Source organism: Scyliorhinus torazame, chromosome 18, assembly GCF_047496885.1.
Source record: "Scyliorhinus torazame isolate Kashiwa2021f chromosome 18, sScyTor2.1, whole genome shotgun sequence".
In the NCBI taxonomy this organism is placed as follows: domain Eukaryota; kingdom Metazoa; phylum Chordata; class Chondrichthyes; order Carcharhiniformes; family Scyliorhinidae; genus Scyliorhinus; species Scyliorhinus torazame.
In genome coordinates, this window is record NC_092724.1 from 113389047 (window position 1) to 113412781 (window position 23735).

Genomic DNA, 23735 nt, shown 5'->3' on the forward strand with positions numbered 1-23735 from the left:
TTCAGGATTTTCCACTTCTGTACACAGCAGAATAGACACTCAAACAGGTGGAGTACTCAAAACATCAACAGCTATCCTATCAAACTTTGTTTCTTTCAAAAGGAACGTGTTTGCCAGGAAGATATTTACCCAGAGCTCCCATAATTATACTTAAATCAATCAAATGGACACCTTCACCAATATCCCAGGGAAATGAAAGCTTCAGATTAGCAATTGTTTTACAAACATCCTGTAATAAAGCTAATGGATAACCCAGGATGATGATGGTTTGGTAATTGTGAGAGCGTGGTTCAGGAGAACTTTCCATAGTTTAATGGTGTCAGTAAGTGCCCTTGAATACTTGATTTTGGTCTGGAATTTTACACAAAGAGAGTGTTGTTAACGATAGGAAGTGGATCACAGTTCCCATTTTAAGAAATCCAAGATACTTTCAAACTGTGGAATTGTGGCTCACAGCAGACATATGATCGATAGGCCAGAATTTGCTGTGAAAATAATGGTGAGGCTAATAGCACCCATGGTTATTTATGGATAAATGGTACAGCAACTTGTCACCTGTGAGAATTCTTCAACGCTTATGCTGCTTGATGGCATCACTGTTGCTGGATGCCTGTAGATTCACTTGACTTTGCACCAGATTAAAGTTAACATCGGAAAAGGTAAGAGATATCTAGGTCTTTGTAGCCAGCTATCTTTAAGGTCAGCAGTGAACATGTTTGCTTTGGTGTTAACCGAAAACTCCAGAATGTTAAGATAACTTCATTTTTGAGAAATAAATCTTTCCACAACGATCTGCAGCTGATCTTTCAACCTTTGCACCAACTCTTTAACCTTAATGTGTCTTTGCCCATTCTTTCATCCTCCCCAAGCTCTTGCCATCCTGACCCAAGATCCTCTGCATCCTTCTCTACATGAGGAACACACCAAACAGACAAACATACAAAATTGACAGGTGGCTGGAGGGCAGCTGGTCACTCAAGCCTGCCCCACACAATGACAGATGGTCCATCGTGAATAAACACCCCTTCCCTCCCCGCTGCCCTGCACTAATGCAATCTCCTTGGGGGAAGGCTAACAAAACAAAGTCAAATGTTTTGTTAGGACCCCGGAATTCCCGACTGCGCAGAAGGCCCTGCAGCCTCCATTTTGTACACTCTGGTGCACTTGCACCCGACCCCCTGATCACCTGTTCTTCGTGTCCTAGAGCATCGTGTGCAGTTTGTATCAATCTGACAACACTGTTCGGCGACAAAACATCTTAAAGGGAGAAAGAAATACAGCAGAGATAAACAAGTCGCTGATTGGAAAAACACCTGGAAATCCACATCACAAACCAAGTGCATTTGGTTAGTCACAGCACATTCCAGCGTTGTGTGATTACAGAGGGAGTGGCAGTCCTCTGCTGAAATCAAACCCTGGTACTGATATTATCACAGACCTTTCTCCTTTGATCTTGCTTGCACCCTGTGACTTAACATTGCCCACAAAACACACTGCTGTGAACACTTCTGACTCAAACTGAGAAACACCTGACTTGTGGAATTCTTAACTCCCCCTCCATTATCTGAATGTATTTAACATGTATATTCATGCTCAAAGATCTTCACCCCACTACTACGAACACAACATTGCCCCATCTGAATAACCTCATTACAGGCAAGCCAGAAATGTTTTGGTCTGATCTTTATATTCTCCGTAACTACACTGTATATTGCAATTTATAGTAACCGTGCACCCATTGCACTCCTCACTCAAACCTTGTTGGCTAACAGCATCAGTTCCAGGTGGGAGGGAAAATTCATCTCTCTCTGAACAGGACAGCATGCTTATGTGCGGCTATATTAGTTATTACATCTGACCACCCACGAATAAAAATAAATCCTCCCTTAACAGTTAAAAGAAAAACATCAAAGATGCAATTTAACAGGAACATTTCTCAGGTCGCGATTCTCTGGAAAAATACCCAAGTGTGGTAGCGGGCTTGAATTGCCACGAGCTTCCCGGCGCTCGGCCCATCGAGGCCGGCAACACAATTCAACATTAGTTGGCCCATTTAATGAGGCCTCACGGCCTTCTCGATGCAAATGAAGGCTCCCCAGCTGATTCGCCAGGACGCACTCGTCAGCCCCCAGCTAACAAAGTCAAGCAGCATTTAAGCTGCACTTGCTCTGCCAACCGCAGCCAGCTTACAACAACGGCACCGAGGAGATCAGCCCCACGATTCACGGACGCAAATTTGGAGAGGCTGCCAGACGCTGTGGAGGCCAGGAGGGATGTGCTGTTTCCCCAAGGGTCCAGGAGAGTCAGCTACAGGGCAGCCACTGCTCCCTGGGATGAGGTGGTGGCAGCTGTGAGCTCGGGGAGTGTGACCAAGAGGGCTGGCCTTCAGTGCCGAAAAAGGTCAACGACCTACACTGGGCAGCACAAGTGAGTAGACACCAATGCGCTGGGATACGGCCCAGACTGGCGGTGGGATGCCGGACTTAAGAATCCTCACCTCCTTCGAGGAGCATGCCCTGGAGGTGACTGGGGTGGCCGAGAACAGATCAGTCGCCCACGCGGTGGCTGGTGTACGCTTTGAGGTGAGGGACCACCAGACTCCACCCAGAGGACCTGTCAAATGTGAGTTGTTATTGCCGTACTGACTGACCCAACCCTCCCACTGATCACATGTCCATTCTCCCGCAGGTACTCCCGGGCGGCACCCGCTCCTGACTCCCAGGTGAACACCTCAGAGAAGAACTCCGAGGATGCAACCATTTTAGTCGCCACACAGGTCATCCCCATCCTCTACCAGGGCAGATACACACAGCTCGGTGGGGCATGTTAGTGGTCAGGCGTCTGGGACACAATCTAGTGAGCACCACACTGCAGATGATGCATATCAGGTGGAGGCAGGAACCCCCAGGGAAAACAGCAGTCAGAGGCCTGTGGGATCCCAGGACCCAGCTGGGTTCCAGCCTGATGCTGAGCCTGTGATACAGAGGTACCTGGAGCTGATTGAGATGATAGGGAGCAGCCTGAACATTTAAAGGGGAATATCAGCATCACTTCAGCAGGTCCATAGCCACTTGGAGGAGTCCCATAGACCTGGAGATTTGCCGGTAATGCGTGGCACAGAGGCCAACATTGCTGGGGTGGCGATCACGGTGGACAGCCTGGTGCACGGCGTCTGCACATTAGTGAAGATGCCAAGGCTTTGCGCAGTCGGTGACAGCCGTGGCTGAGGGCCTCGGCAGAATGTCTGACTCGCTAGGGGATGTGACCCAGTACCAGGCTGACCTTGATGAGGTTCTGCGGGTCATGACGCTGAGGGACGTTTCCCCAAAACAGGTGACATTGCCAAGGCACTGCAGAACATGTCCCAATCACTGAGGGCCACATCCCAAATGCAAATGGCCATTGCTGAGGCACTCCAGAATGTGGCCCAGTCACTGAGGAGCATCACTGAGGACGTCGATACCATGGTGCACATAATGGAGAGCTGCCAGGACTGGCAGAGCCAGGTGACTCAGAAGCTTCTGGAGCTCACTCCAGCTGCCTCTCTTTCCCATGGGTGCTCCAGGGACCTACGGGCACCGTTCGGGAGGAGGAAGCGCTGGAGGCCAACTTGTGGTCTCCCTATCCTGAAACTGCCACATCTCAAGGGCAGCGGGCAGAATAGGGTAGCACAGTGATGCCTGTAGCATGGGTCAGTAGACCTGGACCCTCTGGCTCCAGGCCCTCCAGAGGATCAAAGGGCACCAGAGGTCACAGGGCGCAGAAAGCAGCAGGCTGCCTCCACCTCTGATGTGCACCAGAGCTTTCCTCACAGCAAGTGATCATCACACTTCTGCCTTGTATATTGACCCACTGTTAGTGTCGACACAAGCCCATCACCCTGGAGTGATGTTAAGCAGACGCTTGGAGAGTGCAACAAGGTAGTTGGGAGAGGGGCGGTATGATGGCAGATGAGGGATTGGGGGGAGGATTGGGAGGAATGAGGGGAAAGGGGATGTGGTGGTTTGGGGGAAGGAGGGACATGGGCAGAAGGGGCCTGGGGGGTGGGGGGTGGTGGGGGGGGGGGGAAGGTGAGAAATGGAGGAGGTGAGACTGGGGAAGGAGGGAAATGGGGGGTGGGGGTATTCGGGGGAAGGAGGGAAATGGAAGAGAGGATTGGGGAAGGATGGAAATGGGGGGGATTGGGAGGAGGAGGGAAATGGGCTGAAGGGTAAATGGGGGGGAAAGAGGGAAATCTGGGGGAGCCGGGGCTTTGGGGGAAAGGAGGGAAATGGGAGGGAGGAGTTGAGCTGATGGACATAGCCTCGTCCTATGGCAGTCTGGTGAAGATGAAAACCTCCCTGCTTTCAGGCAATGTTGCAACCTCCATTCTTTGGCTCCTCGCTGGGCTCGACTTCCAGCCCCTCCTGGCCGCTTCCTCCTCAGATGATACCACATGTCCCTCCTCCTTCTCCTTCAGCATGTCGCCCTGCTCCTGTGCCAGGTTGTGAAGGGCACCAGCCACCAGCAACGTGAGGGCAGCCGGTGCTGGACCAACACCAACATCTATTTTGATATCTGTAAGGAATTGGAGAAGGAGAGAGGCCATCAATCAGTTAGGACTTCCAGTCCGGGACCCCCAAATCCAACAAGCATCCACCACCCCCCCCAACCTTACCATTCCTGTTCTACCTTCTCTCAGAGTGCCATCCAGCGAGCAAGTTGTGCGGGAAAACCTCACTCTGCACCCTGGCTACATCAGGAGCCCCTAGACTCCAGACCTCAGACCTCTGCTGGGATCATTTGGGAAACTGTGCTCAGGTGCCCTCCACACATGTATCCTTTGACCACAAGAGGACCACCAGTGCTGAAGGCCTGCTCTGTCGTGTTTGATTGTTGGCAGCTACCCCTAAGGTGCTGACCCTCCGAGAGTTCAGGTACAGTGTTCTGGTTTCAAAGTTTCCTTGAGATGATATACACTAATAATCCTCTGAGGCATGGCATGTGTACCCTGGAATAGGTACTTAAGAGTTGAGAGTTTGAAATGCTCTCACAACTAACAAAGCTAATTCGTCATTTTCAATAGCCTTCAGCTGTGCAGCTAGAGGCTGCTCACAGTCAAAGGGGGTGCAATTGACTTTCAGCATTGATGGCACAGAAAGGCTCTGTCCTGGAGGTGTTCGGTGGGACAGGTAGGCAGCAGCTTGCCTCTGTTATGGGTTTCCACAATATTTAAAGATGTCTTGAAGGCCTCACAGTCGCAAAGCCCCTCACCACCCCCGGCCCTCCACCCCCAGCCCAGTGATAACCCCGACCTGGAATGTTTCAGCCCCCGACCAAGCCCAAGCCCTGAGGTGTGTCCCCCGTCCCACCCTAGCACTGGGCCAGCAGCTGGAAAATGGAAATGGCTGCTCACCTCTTCACTTCCCCTCAGCACCCATTGCAGCAGCATTGCGTTTTTAAAAAGGAGTACCAAACGTGATTTCTCGCTGGCGACTCGGGTAATTTCTGGGAGGCTGTTGCATTCAACTTCAATCTCGCCAATGAGACGGAAATGAATGCAAATGAGGTTTCATAATATTCTCACCATTTGGGGGTATGAATTAGAACTCACCATCTGGAGCAGGCCAGGTGAATTGTAAACTGGTTTACGCCCGGCTCAAATCTCTATTTTGGCCTTGCCCGCTATTGACCCGGTGCGCCCAGATCTGCATTGGGCACAGCGCAGGGTTGAATTTCAACCCAAAGTTTTGTGCATTATAAAATCATCTGCGAATAAGGTGGAATTACAGAATCTCCCGCCAAATCCTTCCTAAAGAAACACAACCCACTCCCAGTTATTCTATCACAAATCTCCCTATTGAAGTTTATTTTGTTTTCTTTTGTTCTTGGGAGGTGAGCCCTACATTTCACTTTCTGAAACATGTTCAGTGCAAACATTTGTTTAGTTTGCCTCACAATAACATTGTTCAAATCAGTTGTTCAAAGTCTATAAACCTTGACTGAACCAATTCAATCCAAATATTCCTCACTTTCTGGAGCACTGAATCATTTTTCTGAACAGGTTAACTGGCCGGGGAGTGAACTGGAGTCCGGAACAATTCTACGTTCACACTGCTTTCAGATTGGCCTTATTATTGAATTCTGTGATTGGGTGTCAACATTAATACTGCCTTCAGTCTCCTGGGATCTCCTACCTGTATTGCCCAGGGAGGGTGGGTCGGTGGGGTGAGACTGCGGTTTTGCACACTGGCAATTTTCTCACTGAACAGCAAGATCACAATTCATCTGCACTATCAAAGACAAGAACTGAATTGCCCTTCTGCCCTGCTAGCAGAAAAGACTTTTGAAAGCACTTTCACATTGAAGGAGAGCGCAATGAACTGTGGCAGCTCAGGCCATTGACAGTAATGTAAACGGCTTGACATCCCGGGACCTGACAGCACCGCAGAGCCATATTTTCATAGGGCTCACAAATTGTCATCAAGCCTCCACTCAACTGTAAAACAACACAGCTGGTCCACAGTCTTTCAGCGACTGGAATCAAGGATCCCTCACAGGCCTGGACCTGGAACATCAGAGACACATGAAAGGAATGGGAAGAGCAGCACAAGAGATCATAGGTCTCCATCGGAGCAACACTCCCTTGAGCCCTTACCGAGAACATGAGATTGCCCTTGCAAGTTGTTCTCATTAGGGGTTGCCAACCCTCAAGGCTTGGCCTGGAGTCTCCAGGAATAGAGCTCGCCAGGAATAAAGATCAATCTGCAGAACATTGCTGTGTGCAAACCTGGAGAATAAAATGATTGAGACATGAAAAAAGTTTTTTTTTGTAATTTTCTTTGAATGTTTGTCTTTACCAGATATAAAAATATTAAAAATGGTGGTTGGCGGGGGGGGGGGGGGGGGGGGGGGGGGCGGCGGCGGCGAAAGCTGCTTAGTTGAGCGGAAGCATCATCCAATTGGGAAATCAGTCTTTTTACTTTCCAATTGGCGTAAGAAAGTAACACGTCATAGGGATGGATGTGCTGGCTGACCAATGGCTGGAATCAAAGTGCTGGGGGGCGAGTCTTGTGATCGTCTCCAGGAATTCATTCAATCACAGTTGGTAACCCTAGTTCGAGGGCTCCTTTGTCCTCTTCACAGAGGCTGGTTTGAGAGCTATGCATGGCAGAAGTCAATAGATCGCTAGCCAAACCTATTTATTGCAGAGTGATACAGGAAACTGTAGCATGATGAAGGAAGTATGGCCAGAATAGGAAGAAAAGATCACTATAGCACCTTTGCAACCTCAGGGCATCTCAAAGCTCTTTACAGCTAATGAACATTGTACTCATGACATATTAGTCACAGTTGTAATGCAGAATCCGGCTGCAAATTTGTACACAGCAAGGTCCCTCAAACGGCAATGTGATGATGGCCATTTAATCTGCTTTTATTGGGATTAGTTGAGGGATGAATGTTGACCAGGATACCAGGAAGAATATCCTTGCTTTTCTTCAAAACCATGCCATTGGAGGCCAGACAACTATTTGGTCTTGTGTCTAATCTAAAAGACAGCATCTGTAGCTCTGTATTGCACTTGAGTTTTGACCAGTCTTGAAGTTGACAAGGTGAGGACCTGAGCCCACAACCTTCTGCTTCTGAGATAAAACTGAGACACAATGTAGTGAAAGAGAAATGTGATTATAATGAGGCATTATAATAAAAAGAATGTTAGAATCGAAGATGAGAAGGTTGGCACCCTGGTGCAGTGGTTAGCACTGCTGCCTCTCGGCGGGATGGACCCGGGTTCAATCCCAGCCCTGGATCGCTGTCCATGTGGAGTTTGCACATCCTCACTATGTCTGTGTGGGTCTCACCCCCGCAACCCAAAGATGTGCAGGGTAGGTGCATTGGCCATGCTAAATTGTCCCTTAATTGGAAAAAAAAAAATTTTTTTAAAGCAACCATTAAAAAAAAGAAAAAAAAGAATCAAAGGTGGATCTCTATATTACATGGGCACTAAAGGACAGGAGCAATTGTCAAGCCAACTATCAACTGTTATTTCTATTTTTTGTTCCAGTGAGTAATTTACGTCAGTACTGAAGTTCAGTGAACTATGCAACAGAACCAGCCTCAAAGGAGATGGAGTCTGTAGATTTGGAAATACTTCTGCAATCAATTAATTTTGACCACAATTACTCATTCCAGTTGGTGCCAATGATTTTTTTGTTGTTGTTGCAGCATTTACCCTATATAATCTACCCTGGTGCTTTTACCCTGATATCACACATTTCCTCCTCCCGTTTTGCAGTCTGATTGATCAATGTTATTAAACAGTAATGGAACGCCACAGATGATCCCTAATGATTTTCCTAAACACTCTTTAATTAGGTGGTTAGAGATGCAGTGAAAAACAATTGGACTATGGTTACGGAAAGTCTTTTCGCAATCAATTCCCGGTCTGCAGGAAACGGTCACTGAAATCTTTTTGTGCCAGTAATTAGTGCGTGGTTATTTTTCACCTTGAATTTCTTTGGCTGATCCTTACTGTAGGTATTTTATCCTAACTCTCATTCGTTAGCAGCAATCAAACCAGTTTGGTTTAAGAGGAGAATTGTCTGATTTGGGTCCAAAAGGTTATAGGACGTTATAGCATTCAATTGATGGTTGCAGCCAACCAGGAAGAATGATTAGATTGAATTCCCCTTGAGCTACTCCTGATATAGTGTGCAGGACACACTCTCTCTGTAATCAACAACAGATTAGTTCTCTGTAGACTGGCAGCAAATCCTTCACACTTTCAATCCCCATTCATAAGCATCACAGCACACAGCTCTGAGCTGCCCGTTTTGTGTGGAAGGTCTGAAGAGCAGTGCTGCCTTGGAAACAGAATTAACATCGCCAAACTGTTTCTGTCAACAGTTGTAAATAGCAATGATAAATTTCAACTACATTTGTGGCACAAAGGAATATCATAATACAAGGTACCACACACTTAATGCCACAATGAATTTGGAGCATGTCACAAGCTCCCCTCTCTACTATCCAGTATTGGTGCTCAACTTTCAAACTTAACAAGCAGTTAAGGTGACGTTAAGCACAAACAAGTGGACACAAAACTAGATGCCAGAAAGATAAGAGTGAAACACATTAGGGTAGAGGACAACTTTGTATGTCGATTGGCCAGATTCATGATCATTCAACAAAGGAATGGTAAGTTTATAAGAGAAGAAGAATAAACCAGAAAGCATATTTCAAAAATACACCAAATGATCATTATCAAGCTGTCTGGCTTAATTATTTGGAAAGCAATTAAAGGGGGAAATTTTTGACTAGTTTTTGAAGTAATATATTTATCGAAGGCAAATTGAACTTTAATTTCTGAATCTAATAAATAGATTGACTGCATTGTTTAATGAAATAATAAGAATGTTGTTGATGTCTTTCATAATAATTGTAATTTCTGTAGCTTAAAACTGGTAAAGGAATAATTGTCTGATACAATGGAAAGATCACAATGTCAATGTGTTTAACACTGAATAAATGCAATAATACTATTTTTAAGTGGTATGATCAAACTGCAAGTGTCTTGAGAAGGTTGTTGTAATCAAAGGGTCAGATTAAAGTGGTGAAACAGCTGCTGTCTCTCCAGCAAAGAGGAAATTCAGTGTTAGGTGAGCAGATGTTACTTGCAAGGATATAGGACGGAGGAGATCTCTAAAGTAGAGTGAGCCAAGGCCGTGAAAATGTTTAATTTGGTTTTGTGAGAGTGTACAGAGTCGGTGAAACTTGGAGAATGTGGGAGCGCTGATACCGATGGGGACTTGGTGCAGAAGAAAACATGAGGTGCAGCATTTTGGACCAAGTGAAGCTGGTGGAAAATTGTGGAACGGAGACTGGCTAGGGGAGCCTTAGCGAAGACAAATCTGGAGATGGCAAGACATGGAATTGAATGGTACACTGAGAAAAGTAGGGGTGGAAGCAGACAATTGAAGTGGAAGAAACTGGTCTCAGTCATGTAGTGAACATGGGAGCAGAGACAGAACATCAGATCAAAGATTCCGCATCCCTTTATTCAGAGGTTTCACTGGAAATCTACATTTGGACTTGCCAACACAAATACCAACACCACAGCCGAGTACGAGAAAACAAAAGTCGTCATTCACCATTTTCTAACTTACCGAACTGAACTTTACATTCACTAGCATCATTAAACTCTGAAAAGGTGAAGTTGAAGGAGCTCATGAATTACGAGGAATCAATGGAGAATTGGAGCTGGACGAGTTAACGCTTAAGTGGCGGGATTCTCCACTCCCGCACAGAAGTGCCCACGCCGTCGTGAACGCCGTCGAGGTTCACGACGGCGCAAAACGGCCCCAATCCCGACCGATTCAGGCCACGACAATGGGCTAGGATCGGGGCCGCGTCATCTACACGCGCCAGGCATAGTCGCCGCGTAAAGGCGGCGCCGCATAGATGACGCGGCCGGTGCCGCATAACTGATGTCACCCGCGCATGCGTGGTTGCCGTCCTCTCTGAGTCCACCCCACAAGAAGATGGCGGACGGATCTTGCGGGGCGCCAGAAGGAAGGAGGTCCTCCTTCAGAGAGGACGGCCCGACGATCGGTGGGCACCGATCGCGGGCCATGTCACATTTGAGGTACCCCCCCCGGTACAGGATCCCCCCCCCACCCCACCCCCCCCACCCCTGCAGGCCACCCCCCCAGCGTTCCCGCACTGTTGCCGACGGCAGCGACCAGGTGTGGACGGCGCCGGGGGGAACCCGCCGTTTTGGCCTGGCCGCTCGGCCCATCCAGGCCTGAGAATAGTGGGGGTGCCGGAGAATCGCCATTTTGGGTGTCTCCGGCGATTCTCCGGCCTGCGGCCCGCGGAACTCGACAGGGCCGTTCCCGCCGCTTGGGAGGGCGTCGGAACGGCGTCCCGGGAAATTTTGGTGGCCCAGGCGATTCTCCCAACCGGCGCGGGAGTGGAGAATCTCGCCCAAGGTGTTACCTGCAACTGAGTGAGATTTGTTCTCATCTCATTAAGGATGTTAAATCACTCGCCGTTTGCTAAGTGCTATGTCCCATCACTGATGTTAGGCAGATTATACCAGGAAGGGTGATTTCATTTCATGTACAGTAAAACACAAAACTCGGAGCATTTAATTTGCAACAGATCTATTTCAGAAAGAGCTTTGTATTTTATATGAAACATCCTTTCTGGCTTACGCTGCTCAAGCCCTATGCAATTGCCCTTCACTCATCTGCTGCTGTAGGATGGCTTTCCCACATCCTGCATTCACCTCCTGTAAAACCCTCTGGATTTCATCTTGACCAGAAACAAAGAAAGACTGATTTTCCACTCTGCCTTGCTGAATACTGATTATCTGAGTAGAACTATAACAATGTGATTCCGTGGTGATGTCGAGGCAGTGTCAAACAGCCGCCAAATACGATTACCAGTCTTGTTATGTCATTAAGGCAGCATTTGACTGAATATGGCATCAAAGAGCATTAGCTAAACTGGCGTCAATGGGAATCGGGGGGAAACTCTCTGCTGGTTGGAGTCATACCTGGCACAAAGGAAGATGGTTGTGGTGGTTGGAGGTCAATCATCTAAGCTCCAGGACATCACTGCAGGAGTTCCTCAGGGCAGTGTCCTAGGCCCAACCATCTTCAGCTGCTTCATCAATGACCTGCCTTCTATCAAAAGGTCAGAAGCGGGGATGTTTGCGGATGACTGCACAATGTTCAGCACCATTCACGACTCCTCAGATAATGAAGCAGTCCATGTAATAATGCAGCAAGACCTCGGCAATATCCAGGCTTGGGCTGACAAGTGCCAAGTTACATTGGCACCACACAAGTGCCAGGCAATGACCATCTCCTACAAGAGAGGATCTAACCATTGCCCCTTGACATTCAATGGCATTAGCATCGCTGCATCCCCCACAATCAACATCCTGGGGTTATCATCGATCAAAAACTGAACTGGAATAGCCATATTAATCACTGGCTAACAGGGCATGTCAAAGGCTAAGAATCCTACAGTGAGTAACTCAACTACTAACCCCCCAAAGTCTGTCCACCATCTACAAGGCACAAGTTAGGAGTGTAATGGAATACTCTCCACTTGCCTGGATGAGTGCAACTCCAACAACAATTAAGAAACTTGACACCATCCAGGACAAAACAGCCCGCTTGATTGCTCCTCCGTCCACAAACATTCAAACCTTCCACCACCGATGAACAGTGGCAGCCTTGTGTACTATCTACAAGATGCACTGCAGTAACTCGGCAAGGTTCCTTAGACAACACCTTCCCAACCCACGGCCACTACCATCTAGAAGTACAAGAGCAGCAGATACCTGGAAACTCCACCACCTGGAGGTTCTCCTCTAAGTCACTCACCATCTCGGCTTGGAAATACATCACCACTCCTTCAATGTCGCTGGGTCAAAATCCTGGAACTCCCTCCCTAACAGCATAGTGTGTGTACCTACACCTAAAGGACTGCAGCGGTTCAAGAAGGCAATGCACCACCACCTTCTGAAGGGCAACTAGGGATGGGCAATAAATGCTAGCCTAACCAACGAAGGCCACATCCCGTAAATGAATTTTTTTTAAAAATCGATTATTGCATCAATATTGCATTTTTTCATGATTCAGTCTTCAGATTTGATGTGACTGGTAAGATTGGTGTTTATTGCCCATCCCTTGTTACCCTTTAAAAGGCAGTGGTGGACTTCCTTGAACCACTGAAGTCCATGTGGTGAAAGCACTCCAACAATGGAGTGAACTAGGAATTTTGCCCCAGTATCAACTTGTTGTAACCAGCCTTCACATTCGCTTACCCCTTGCTTTTGATTACGGGCATGGTAGATATTGAAAAATGGGGTTAAGTGGCACTCTTTAGCTGCGCTCCAAGATCCATGTTAGAATAGGAAAGGAAATGTTATCTCTTTCCACATTATGCACCATTTCCCAATCAAGATGTCAAGCAGGTAGTCAGTCTCTATGCTGGTGCTTGGACTGCGGGCGCAATTGCAAGCCAAAATTCATTACTGTACAGGAGTATCTCACCAGTTAATATACTTTCACCCTTTACCTCCCCCTATTGCCTCGCCGCTTTTTCCACTGACACCACTAAGACAAGCAACTTCCTTGATGTGAATTCAAATTTGTCTGGACGGCATTGCCTGATTTAAAAACAACTTTGAGAGTATTGTTTACAGTTCCAAATAACACACGATTGTCGCATGTTAGCTAACCAAATCCCACACCTAAGGCTATTTTTGATGCTGACACGTTTACTGGAAATTCTTGTCTGAGTACGAGTGGCTACAAGAATATATTGTCACTCCACAGGCTGATTGATCCAAGGTGCAGCTCCTCCCACTCATTATGCGACAAATGGAAACAGGTTCCCCGAAGATTAAATGCTTCTACTGGATTGTCAGGTAACCTTTCATTATTTTCTTTAATCCTGCATAATAACAGTGTCAGGGTGTCACTGATGCTCCATTACACAGGAAACAACCCGAAGGAAAGACTTGAATTTCCCTAAAGACCATCAGCACCATATTGACATGGATGAAATCACAAGATATTGATCTACCAAGCAAACATAGAAATCCTTTTGGAGAATTTTTACAAAGTGAATAATCTGTTTCTTTACAAAACTGGATTCATGGTTACCATTGAAAGACCATTCTTCAGAAATAAGATTAAAATGCACCGCATATTTCCTGAATTGCGTTCACAAAAATTAGTCAGCGCAATGCATTTTCGACATAGATAATTTCTTCTTGATGTTGCAAGATGTACAAACCTGGGTGTAATTAGATCGCAAAACCACTAATGTGTAATATTATTTATAATTCAATAAATTCACAATGCTGTTTTGACATGCATTAGTGAAAGAAGGAATAGTGGGAGAAAGGGAGAGCTCCCTATTCCAATGGGAGGAAAGGGCAGCATGGTTGCACAGTGGTTAGCACTGTTGCCTCACAGCACCAAGGACCCCGGTTCCATTCCAGCTTTGAGTGACTGTGTGGAGTTTGCACATTCATCCCCGTGTCTGTGTGGGTTTCCTCCGGGTGCTCCAGTTACTTCCCACAGTCTAAAGATATGCAGATTAGGTGGCTTGGCCGAGATAAACTGTTCCTTAGTGACCAAAGGTTAGGTGGGGTTACAGGGATAGGGTAAGGGGAATTGGGCCTCAGAGGATTAGTGCAGACCCGATTGGCTGAATGGTCTCCTTCTGCACTGTAGACATTCTATGATTCTATGATTACAACAATGCAAAATAGTGCAAGTTATGTAAAATGAATAAATCATTAATGAAATAGCAATTGCTGCTCATGTTGAGATTGAATCCTCTTCAAACCAGGATATTTCTCACATATTTTGTTTCAGACAATCCGTAAAAACATTGCAGGTTGTTCTTGTTTCATCCTGTTGATCGAACTATTGTGGGTATGTAGTCTGGATTGCACAACAGATTAAATTAACTTGTTGCAAACTTCCAAGAAGCTACATAGGGCGGAATCAGACTGAAAACCAGTGTGTAGGTCTCCAGTTGAACAGACCATTTTTTTCTGTCTGGGATTTTGAGCTCTCTGAGAAAACAAATTGAATGGGCATGGTTTGTGTCATCACTCTGGTGGAATGGGGCCTGATACAGCTGGCACCCAGCTCCACAGACATCGGGACACCATCTATAAAGGATGTATCGATCAAGACTGAAGTGGAACTCATTCCCCACCACCCCTCAACGGAGATATTGGGAGCTCCAACCCCCGGCAATCACCAGGGCTCTTCCCCACACCACCACCACCTTGGAAGTATCGCTGACCATCCCCTCCTCAGTGCCCGCTTCCCCTTGTTCCTGCAAGATCCCCCCTCATGGCCATCTCTTCCTGCCCTACCCCCCCCACCACACATAACTGAAACCCTACCCCAATGGGACTCCCACAAGTGCCTATCCTTGCACTGCCCCTCGGCACAGGTTGGTACTGTGCCCAGCTGGCAATGCCAATCTGGAAGTGTGAACCTGGCCGTGCCAAACTGTGCCGGGGCATGTCCTTCACCCCCCCCCCCCCCCGGGGACTATACTTGCCTTTGCACCCCGGCTGCACCCCTCGACCGAATCTCGTTTTTAAAAAGCTGTGTCATGCCGGTGAGGTTTGACTATTCTGTGGGGGGGCGCGGTAATCATGTGGCAGGAGTGGGCGTGGTCCTTGTGACATCACTGGTGAGGGGCGTTTCCCATTTTTCACTGGATTTTCCAGCCATGCCGCCATTCTTTCTGACCCCAATCAGTGCAGTGGGCTCAGGCTAATTACAGCGGGTCCAACATTTCACATCTTAACAACAGTTAAGGAGGGGCTGGTTTAGCACAGGGCTAAATCGCTGGCTTTGAAAGCAGACCAAGGCAGGCCAGCAGCACGGTTCAATTCCCGTACCCGCCTCCCTGAACAGGCACTGGAATGTGGTGACTAGGGGCTTTTCACAGTAACTTAATTTGAAGCCTATTGTGACAATAAGCGATTTTCATTTCATTTTTTCATTTCAGTTAAACTTTACTGGGGTAGTTATTCATTCTTTTTCCCTCGTTGATCATGTTCTTTCTCCCTTGTGATAGTAACTGCACTGCTTCCCATTCAGCATAGGGAACAAGACTCATAATGTTTTCTGATTTCAGTTAGATGAATAAATAACCATGACGGTAACACCATTTCATAACACACCGAACCAATGTACAAATTACAGTTGAAGACAGAAGGAATGCTAGTGTAGCAGTTGAAAACGTCCTAGTGAGCCAAAGTTTTTCCCTTTCCCTAAAGATGCATTGTTGATGAAGTCTATAGGAAGGCTATATTGAATTGTATGTATTTTTATATTGCTGAACAGCTGGGAAGATTTTTCTATGGGTTATACTGAAGTGCAACTTTTAAACTTGCAAAATAGGTATCTAATTGACAAGTGCATAACAACATAGAAAAGTATGAGGTATTATATTTTGGTCAGGAAAATAAGGAGGTCACATGTTACTTGGAAAATATAAATTATCAGGGGTGGACAAACACAGGGATCTGGGAGTACAAATACAAATGAATCAAATCAGTAAAATGTGTAATGCAGGTTAATTGGGTCATTAAAGAATGCAAACCAAACACCAGGGTTTATTTCTAGAGAAATGGAATTGAAAGGTAGAGAAATTACACTATGTTTGTGTCAAACCTTGGTTAGACTACTGTGCTACACATAGATCTGGTTGCCATATTATGAAACAGATAAAGAATTCAGGGGCACAGTACTCCTTCACCCCAGCTATACCCGCACAGATATGTACGAAGACAAAGAGTGGTTAGCACTGCTGCCTCACAGCGCCAAGGAGCCGGGTTCAATTCCAGTCGTGGGTGACTGTGTGGAGTTTGCACTTTCTCGCCATGTTTGCGTGGGTTTCTTCCGGATGATCCGGTTTCCTGCCAGAGTCCAAAGATACGCAGGTTGGGTAGATTGGCCATGATTAAATTGCCCCTTAGTGTCCAGGGATGTACAGGTTAGGTGGGGTTACGGGGATAGGGCAGGAGAGTGGGCTTCTTTCTTTCAGAGGGTCGGTGCAGACCCGATGGGCTGAATGGCCTACTTCTGTACTGCAGAGATTCTATGATTCTATCCTCGCTTCTTGACCTATCTGCAGACTTGAACATGATTGACCCGACTATCTCTAACCATTGTCCAAGTGGATTGGGTGGCACTCGCCACCCAATCCACTTGGGTAGAAACATCTGCAATATTCTCCCCCACTTCTGCACCCTGACCTCTGGTGCCTCCTCAGATCTACCCTTGGCCCCTCCTATTACTCATCCAACCCTTTCCCCTGATCGTCATCTGAAATCACAGCATTATTTCCCATATGTACGCTGATGACATCCAGCTCTGCCTCATCACTACCTCTCTTGACCCTTTCACTGACTCTAATTTGCCTGACTGCTTGTCCAGTACTGACTGAGCAGAAATTTACTTCAACTAAACATTGGAAGTACCAATGTCTTCAGACACCACACACAAACTCCTTACAACTCAATTCCATCCCTCTCCCTGGCAACCACTTTGAGGCTGAACCAGACTGTTCTCAAACTTGGTGTCTTCTTTGATCTAAAGTTGAGTTTCTAATCACAAATCTGCACCATCATCAAGTGTGTCTATTTCCACCTCCATAACAATGCCTGACTCCTTCCCTGCCTCCATTCATCAGCTGTTGGATCCCTTATTCATCCTTAGACTTGACTATTCCAACGCATACTGGCCTGCCTTCCCCTATCTATAATCTCAAACTCATCCAAAACTCTGTTGCCTTTTCCCTCACTCACACCAAGTCACATTCACCCATCGCCCCTGTGCTTTCTGAGATCCATTTGCTTGCAGTTAAGCAAGGGCTTGATTTGAAAGTTCTCATTTTTATTTTCAATTCCCTGCATGATCTCTCCCCCTACCCATCACAGCTATCTCCTCCAGTCTTACAGTTCTTTTGGATATGCTCCCTCAATTCTGTCCTCTTGAGCATCCCCAATTTTATTCACTCTACGAAATGCTGCCATGCCTGCAGCTGCCTAGGCCCTATCCTCTAGAATCCCCCCCCCCCCCCCCCCTAAACACCTTCATTTCTTGTGTACAGGCCACACCTGAGCAATTTCCTACATTGCCCGGTAGATGCCAGTGTTATAGCTGTACTGGAATAGCTTGGCTAGGGGCAGGTTCTGGAGCACAAGTCTTCAATACTATTGTCGGGATATTGTCAGGGCCCATAACATTTGCCGTATCCAGTGCCTTCAGCCGTTTCTTGCTATCACGTGGAGTGAATCATATTGGCTGAAGACTGAAATCTGTGATGCTGGGGACCTCCGGAGGAGACTGAGATGGATCATCTGCTGGGCACGACCTCAGCCTTGTCTTTTGCTCATATGTGCTGGGCTCCTCCATCATAGAGGATGAGGATATTTGTGGAGCCTCCTCCTCCAGTGAGTTGTTTAATTGTCCACCAACATTCATTGCTGGATGTGACAGGACTGCGTTTGTTGTGGAATCGCTTAGCTCTGTCTATTACTTGCTGCTTATACTTTTTGGCACACAATAATAATAATATAATAATCGCTTATTGTCACAAGTAGGATTCAATGAAATTACTGTGAAAAGCCCCTAGTCGCCACATTCCGGTGCCTGTTCGGGGAGGCCGGTATGGGAATTGAACCCGCACAGATGGTCTTGTTCTGCATTACAAACCAGTTTTTAGCCCACTGTGCTAAACCAGCCCCTCCAGCTAACCAAGCTAAACCAAGTAGTCCTGTGTTGCAGCTAAACCAGGTCACACCTCATTTTTTGGTATGCCTGATGTTGCTCCTAGTATGTTCTCCTGCACTGTTCATTGAACCAGGGTTGATCTCCTGGCTTGGTGGTAATGGTGGAGTGGAGGATTTACCAGGCCATGAGATTGCAGATTGTGGTTGAATACAATTCTGCAGTTGCTGGTGGCCCACTGTGCCTCATGGATGCCCAGACTTGAGTTGCTAGATCTGTTCGAATTCCATTTAGCAGGGAGGTAATGCTGAGGGTATCCTCAATGTGAAGACCGGACTTTGTCTCCACAAGGACTGTGCGGTGGTCACTTCTACCGATACTATGATAGACAGATGCATCTGCAGCTGGCAGATTGGTGAGGATGAGGTCAAGTATCTTTTTCCCTCTTGTTGGTTCCCTCACCACCAGCTGCAGTCCCAGTCTAACAGTTATTTTCTTTAGGACTTGGTCTGTGGTGGTACTACTGAGCCACTCTTGGTGATGTACATTGAAGTCCCCCACCCAGAGCATATTCTGTGCCCTTGCCACCCTCAGTGCTTCCTCCAAGTGGTGTTCAACATGGAGGAGTAAAGATCCATCAGCTGATGGTGGCCAGTACGTGGTAATCAGCAGGAGGTTTCCTTGCCCAAGTTTAACCTGAAGCCATGGGGTCCAGAGTCGATATTGAGGACTCTGTTCTGGGTTGCCACATGGTATACCTCTGTACCGCCAACTCTTCTGGGTCTGTCCTGCCGATGAGACAGTACATACCCAGGTGTCTGGGACATTGTCTGTAAGGTATGTTTCTGTAAATTAGCTCTCCCAACTTTGGCACAAGTCCCCAGATGTTAGTAAGAGGAGGGCTTTGCAGGGTCACAGGGCTGGGTTTGCCGTTGTCGTTTCCGATGCCTAGGTCGACGATAGGTCAACCGTTCATTCATTTTTTTATGTTTTTGTAGCGGTTGAATACAACTGAGTGGCTTGCTAGGCATTTAAGAGTCAAACACATTTCTGTAGCCCAGATAAGGATAGCAGATTTCCTTTCCTAAAGTGAACCAGATGGGTTTTTACAACAATGGTTAATGGTCATAGACTTTAGACTTTCAATTCCATATATTTTATTGAGTTTAAATTCCATCACCTGCCGAGGTGGGATTCGAACCCATGTCCCCAGATCATTATCCTGGGTCTCTGGACTACTAGTCCAGCGACAATACCACTATGCCACCACCTCCCCTCGACAAATCTTAACTTTTATGTTTTGCTTAGAGACATGGATGAGCAGAGTCACAGGGCTCCTCAGGGCTTGGTCAACAAAAGGATATAAAGCTTATTAAACAAGTAAATATTAATTATAACACACTACTCCTTCTCCCCAGCTACACTTTTGCAAACATATACAGATTTGTAAGGATAACATAAGTTGCAGAATGTATCTTATACTCTAATGTTCTCAGTAAGTACACAGTCCATGTAAACCAATGGGCAGAATGTGGTCAGGCACACCACACTCTGTAACCAAGTCACAGATGCCACCCAAAAAAACTTCTGTAGATTTCACCATCAAATCCCCGCAGATGCTTGTTACACTGCGGGCCAGTTGGTCTCATTGGAACTCTGGCTTCAACACGAGGGTATCCAATCACGACTTTTGAAGACTGCACTTTGAAATCTTCTCCCACATGGGGCTTTCTTTCAGATACCGTCTCCAAGGATCCCCATCCAGGGTGTCAAGCTCTCCTCTATTCTGGGTTGCCACATGTATTCAAGCTTCCACACAATCATTCAGGTACCCAGCCATGCCAACAGAACACGGCAACTTCACAGGCTGTATTAAGGTGGCACCAATCTTAGGATTACTTCAGATGTCTGTCTTCTCGCGAGCCAACTGCACTAGGTCGGCATCTTTCAGCTGTCGTTAACTGTGCCTCTCTCTCTCTGCCCCTTTCTTTAACTTCAGTGAAAATTACCTTGTTCAGATTCTGGTTCCTTGTCCCTTTGACTTCAGTCTTGCTGGGACTCATCTTTTCATTCCCTGGTTTCTGACTGTACTTCAGCTTCTGAGATTTGCTTTCTTCCCCTTACTTTATTGTCTTGCCTGTATTGGCAGTTCCTGTGATAGTTGCTTTCTTCTCAGTCAACTGAACTTTAACTGTTTCTGCTTTTTAATGGTTGCTCAGCAACATCTTGTTTTTTTAAAACACTGTAATTGCTATCACATCGTACAAATGGCAGAGCGGCGGCGACCCGGATGTGGAAAACTTGATCCCATCTCCAGAAGGTTTCATTATTGCTAGTAGGGGAAAGGGGCTCGGTGTGACTCATACAGGCTGGAAACCCAAATGCAGCAGAACCATTTGAAATTATTGTTGAGTTCAACGGACTCCATTTTCACTGAGGAGATGTAAATGTTCTTGAAGGATGGATAAGGTTTGTTTAAGGGTCATGATCTGAAGTTATTTAAATCCCCAGCCCTTAAAGAAAAAAAACGAAGCCGCAACTGTCATTTAGAGATAAAAAAATACAAAAACATGTTACTGGAATGTATTGATTCACATGACATCTGTTGCAGCTTAGAAAAAAGATTACCTTCACTTCCCTCAATTTCAATTCCCTTCATTGTTGACATTTCCCAAGGGCTCTTATTACAGCTCAGGCCATTATGGATCGAGTTTCAAAAACTCAAAAAGCACTTATTACAGCAGGGATACTGAGTTCACACTTTAATTGACAGTTTTAAGTGGCTAGTAAAGAATTATTGTCTTTGATGTAGCTACTGAACAAAAGTTTGTTTTTTACAACAGACTCTGCATTTGTGAATATTCAAATCTCAGAATGGGTTTCATGAATAAGAGGGTTTTTTTCAATATCAAGTACGCATAAGAGGTCCAGTAGATGGTTAGAAGTTCAGTTTTCTTTTTCATCTCCGCATATCTCCTGAGGTGTGCCCATAGTAAAGATTGGGTGAGTGACTATGGGTGAGGTATGAGAGTCTGAGGTGGCGTGGAGTTGGGTGTGGGGTGAGGAGAGAGGGCTCGAGGGCCTAAAAGCCTTTAATGAAACTGAACCAAAGTCTCAAAAAAACCAAGATGGGCCTCTTAACCAACTTACCTTGGCACTCACCTGCCTCCGTGGCCACATCCAAACTGCCTCCAGAGGTGGCGGGCCCAACTTGATCTCCCCTCATGAAGCAAAAACTGTGTGTAACGGGGCCCTTCATATTGAGGTGGGTCTCTTAAGTTGGGGAATTTCCCAACACGGTCTAACCACTTTGATAGCAAACATTCGGCCCTTAAAATCAAAAGTTGTTTTTGTTCTGGTGCTTCTTTAGGTCAGACTGCAGAAGAACGATGTCCATTAGACATGTGTGTACTACTAAATCTGGCATAAAAAACAGCTATTCATGGCTTTACAGTCCTGCTGCCAGGATAAAAGAGCCAGATTTAGCGGTATAAACCAAGGCAGCCAACTCACAGACATTGGCTTCCTTCACTGTTCAAACTGAACAAGTACCAGCTAAAAGTGGCCTGACCCTGTTTTCAGAATTCCAAAGGCATTCAGCCGAAAAAAAAAATCACTTTTAAGGACTGTCTAAGAAAGCTGCACTAGACTCACCCTTCAGCAACATTCTTCCCCCTTTTTTTATAGGTCAGTCCCATATCATCCTTCAACAGGCAATGAGCAGCACTGGAGTTGGGAAAAACCCATGGAACTTTTCACGGCTCAAGAAAAGAATGGAAATGAAATGAAATGACATGGTCAATGAGGTGCTTTACATATATTTATGATTTCAACTAATAGCAAGAGAGCCATGTTGGTTGTTGAGTTGCAGAATTCAAGTGTAAAAAAAAGCAGCTTTCATTAAGTAAAACGCTGAGTGGGTATTTGCGCCCACAGTAGAGATCAGAGAAATATATATATTTTTTCATACTGTAATCCAATATATTTTGGTAATCGGCAATCATCTCAAATTTTGACCCCTGAAGGATAATTCATTCTCCAGGTTCCAGCACAATGGTTAGTTTCTGGCCTAAATTCCTGTAGAACTGGATTACACACAGCTGTTGCGTGACTCTAACTGCTTTAGGAGGGGTAGAAACTTAATCTTGTGATCATGAATAAATTAGAGGCTACATTTAATAGTATTTATGGAAAGTTGCTTTCACAGGTCATCAGGAAATGAATACAGGTGCACATTGGATGTGGAAAAAAAGTGCAATGAAAAGTTTTGGACCGATTCAAAACTGAATATTTCTTTTTTTTTAATATTGGCCTAGAGTTTGCTGTGACCAGCAAATGAATCACTTTGGCCATTCAGCTCACCTCCAGTTATGCAGAGACTATTAGCGGGCTTGTCAGCAGAGATTTCCAATCTTCTGGCGTCTGTTTGAAACCAGCGCCCTCTAAAGGGCATCTGGAGCACCTGTGAGCAGGAAAGCTGATCAACAAATTTGATTCGTAAGTCCTCAACGAGATGGGTGTACAGCGAAGTGGGAAGTGGAAAACAGGAAATATAAATTATATCTAAAGACTTGTATAGGCATCAGAAAAAAAGATTGGAGGCTGACAAAGGGGATTGAGAGAAAAACAGATAAAACCTTTTCAAAATGTATTTCAATTTTTTGATTTTCGGAACATTCTGAAATATGAGGTTTGTTCTGAGGGAATGAGACTCCACACTTATAAAATTAAATTTCCAAGGCCCAAGAGGTTGTTTAGGAATATATATGAATTATTACATCATTAAAGGGCCTTCTTGGAGGTGAGTAGTGAATTTAAAAGCACTTACCTTTACAGGAGCAGCCCTTTGGATTTCGGCGGCAGCGGTGCGCAGGGGCCTTCTGGGAGGTGAGTAGTGAGTTTAAAAGCACTTACCTTTACAGGAGCAGCCCTTTGGATTTCGGCGGCAGCGGTGCGCAGGGGCCTTCTTGGAGGTGAGTAGTGAATTTAAAAGCACTTACCTTTACAGGAGCAGCCCTTTGGATTTCGGCGGCAGCGGTGCGCAGGGGCCTTCTGGGAGGTGAGTAGTGAGTTTAAAAGCACTTACCTTTACAGGAGCAGCCCTTTGGATTTCGGCGGGAACCGGAAGTTCGACCTCTGGCAAGCCCCCCCCCCCCCCAACCAATAAATTCTGGTGGAGAGGAAACCCGAGACACTACACGTGTAGTGTCTCCCACCCACCCTCCTCCTCTAACCTAATAATAAGACCCATTGGTGTAAGGTAAGTGCCATATTTTATTATATTATTAGCATTGTGCAGGTCAAGGATTGGAGGTGGAGGAGCAGTCTCTGTCAGCGAGAGAACCTGAGAACATCTCAGAAGGTAAGCAAGTGATTTTTACTTTTATACCTGTTTTTCAAATTGTGTGTGTCGGGGGGAAACTGAAGTGACATCACAGAAAAGCTGTGACCTGAGTGGCTGGT

The 23735-nt window shown here is 46.2% G+C and overlaps 1 protein-coding gene and 2 long non-coding RNA genes across 3 annotated transcripts in view; 2 read left to right on the forward strand and 1 right to left on the reverse strand.

The window, feature by feature from the left end:
* The window catches only part of LOC140395423 (heparan sulfate glucosamine 3-O-sulfotransferase 3A1-like), a 206397-nt gene that overhangs the window by 166898 nt on the left and 15764 nt on the right, over positions 1-23735 (reverse strand). The window lies entirely within an intron of this gene.
* LOC140395424 (uncharacterized) overlaps positions 1-23735 on the forward strand; it is a 182443-nt gene that overhangs the window by 701 nt on the left and 158007 nt on the right. The gene's annotated exons all lie outside the window — the stretch shown is intronic.
* On the forward strand, positions 480-23027 carry LOC140395426 (uncharacterized). Its single transcript, XR_011936189.1, has 3 exons — positions 480-659; positions 13335-13426; positions 21960-23027. It is a non-coding gene; the product is annotated as an uncharacterized lncRNA (long non-coding RNA).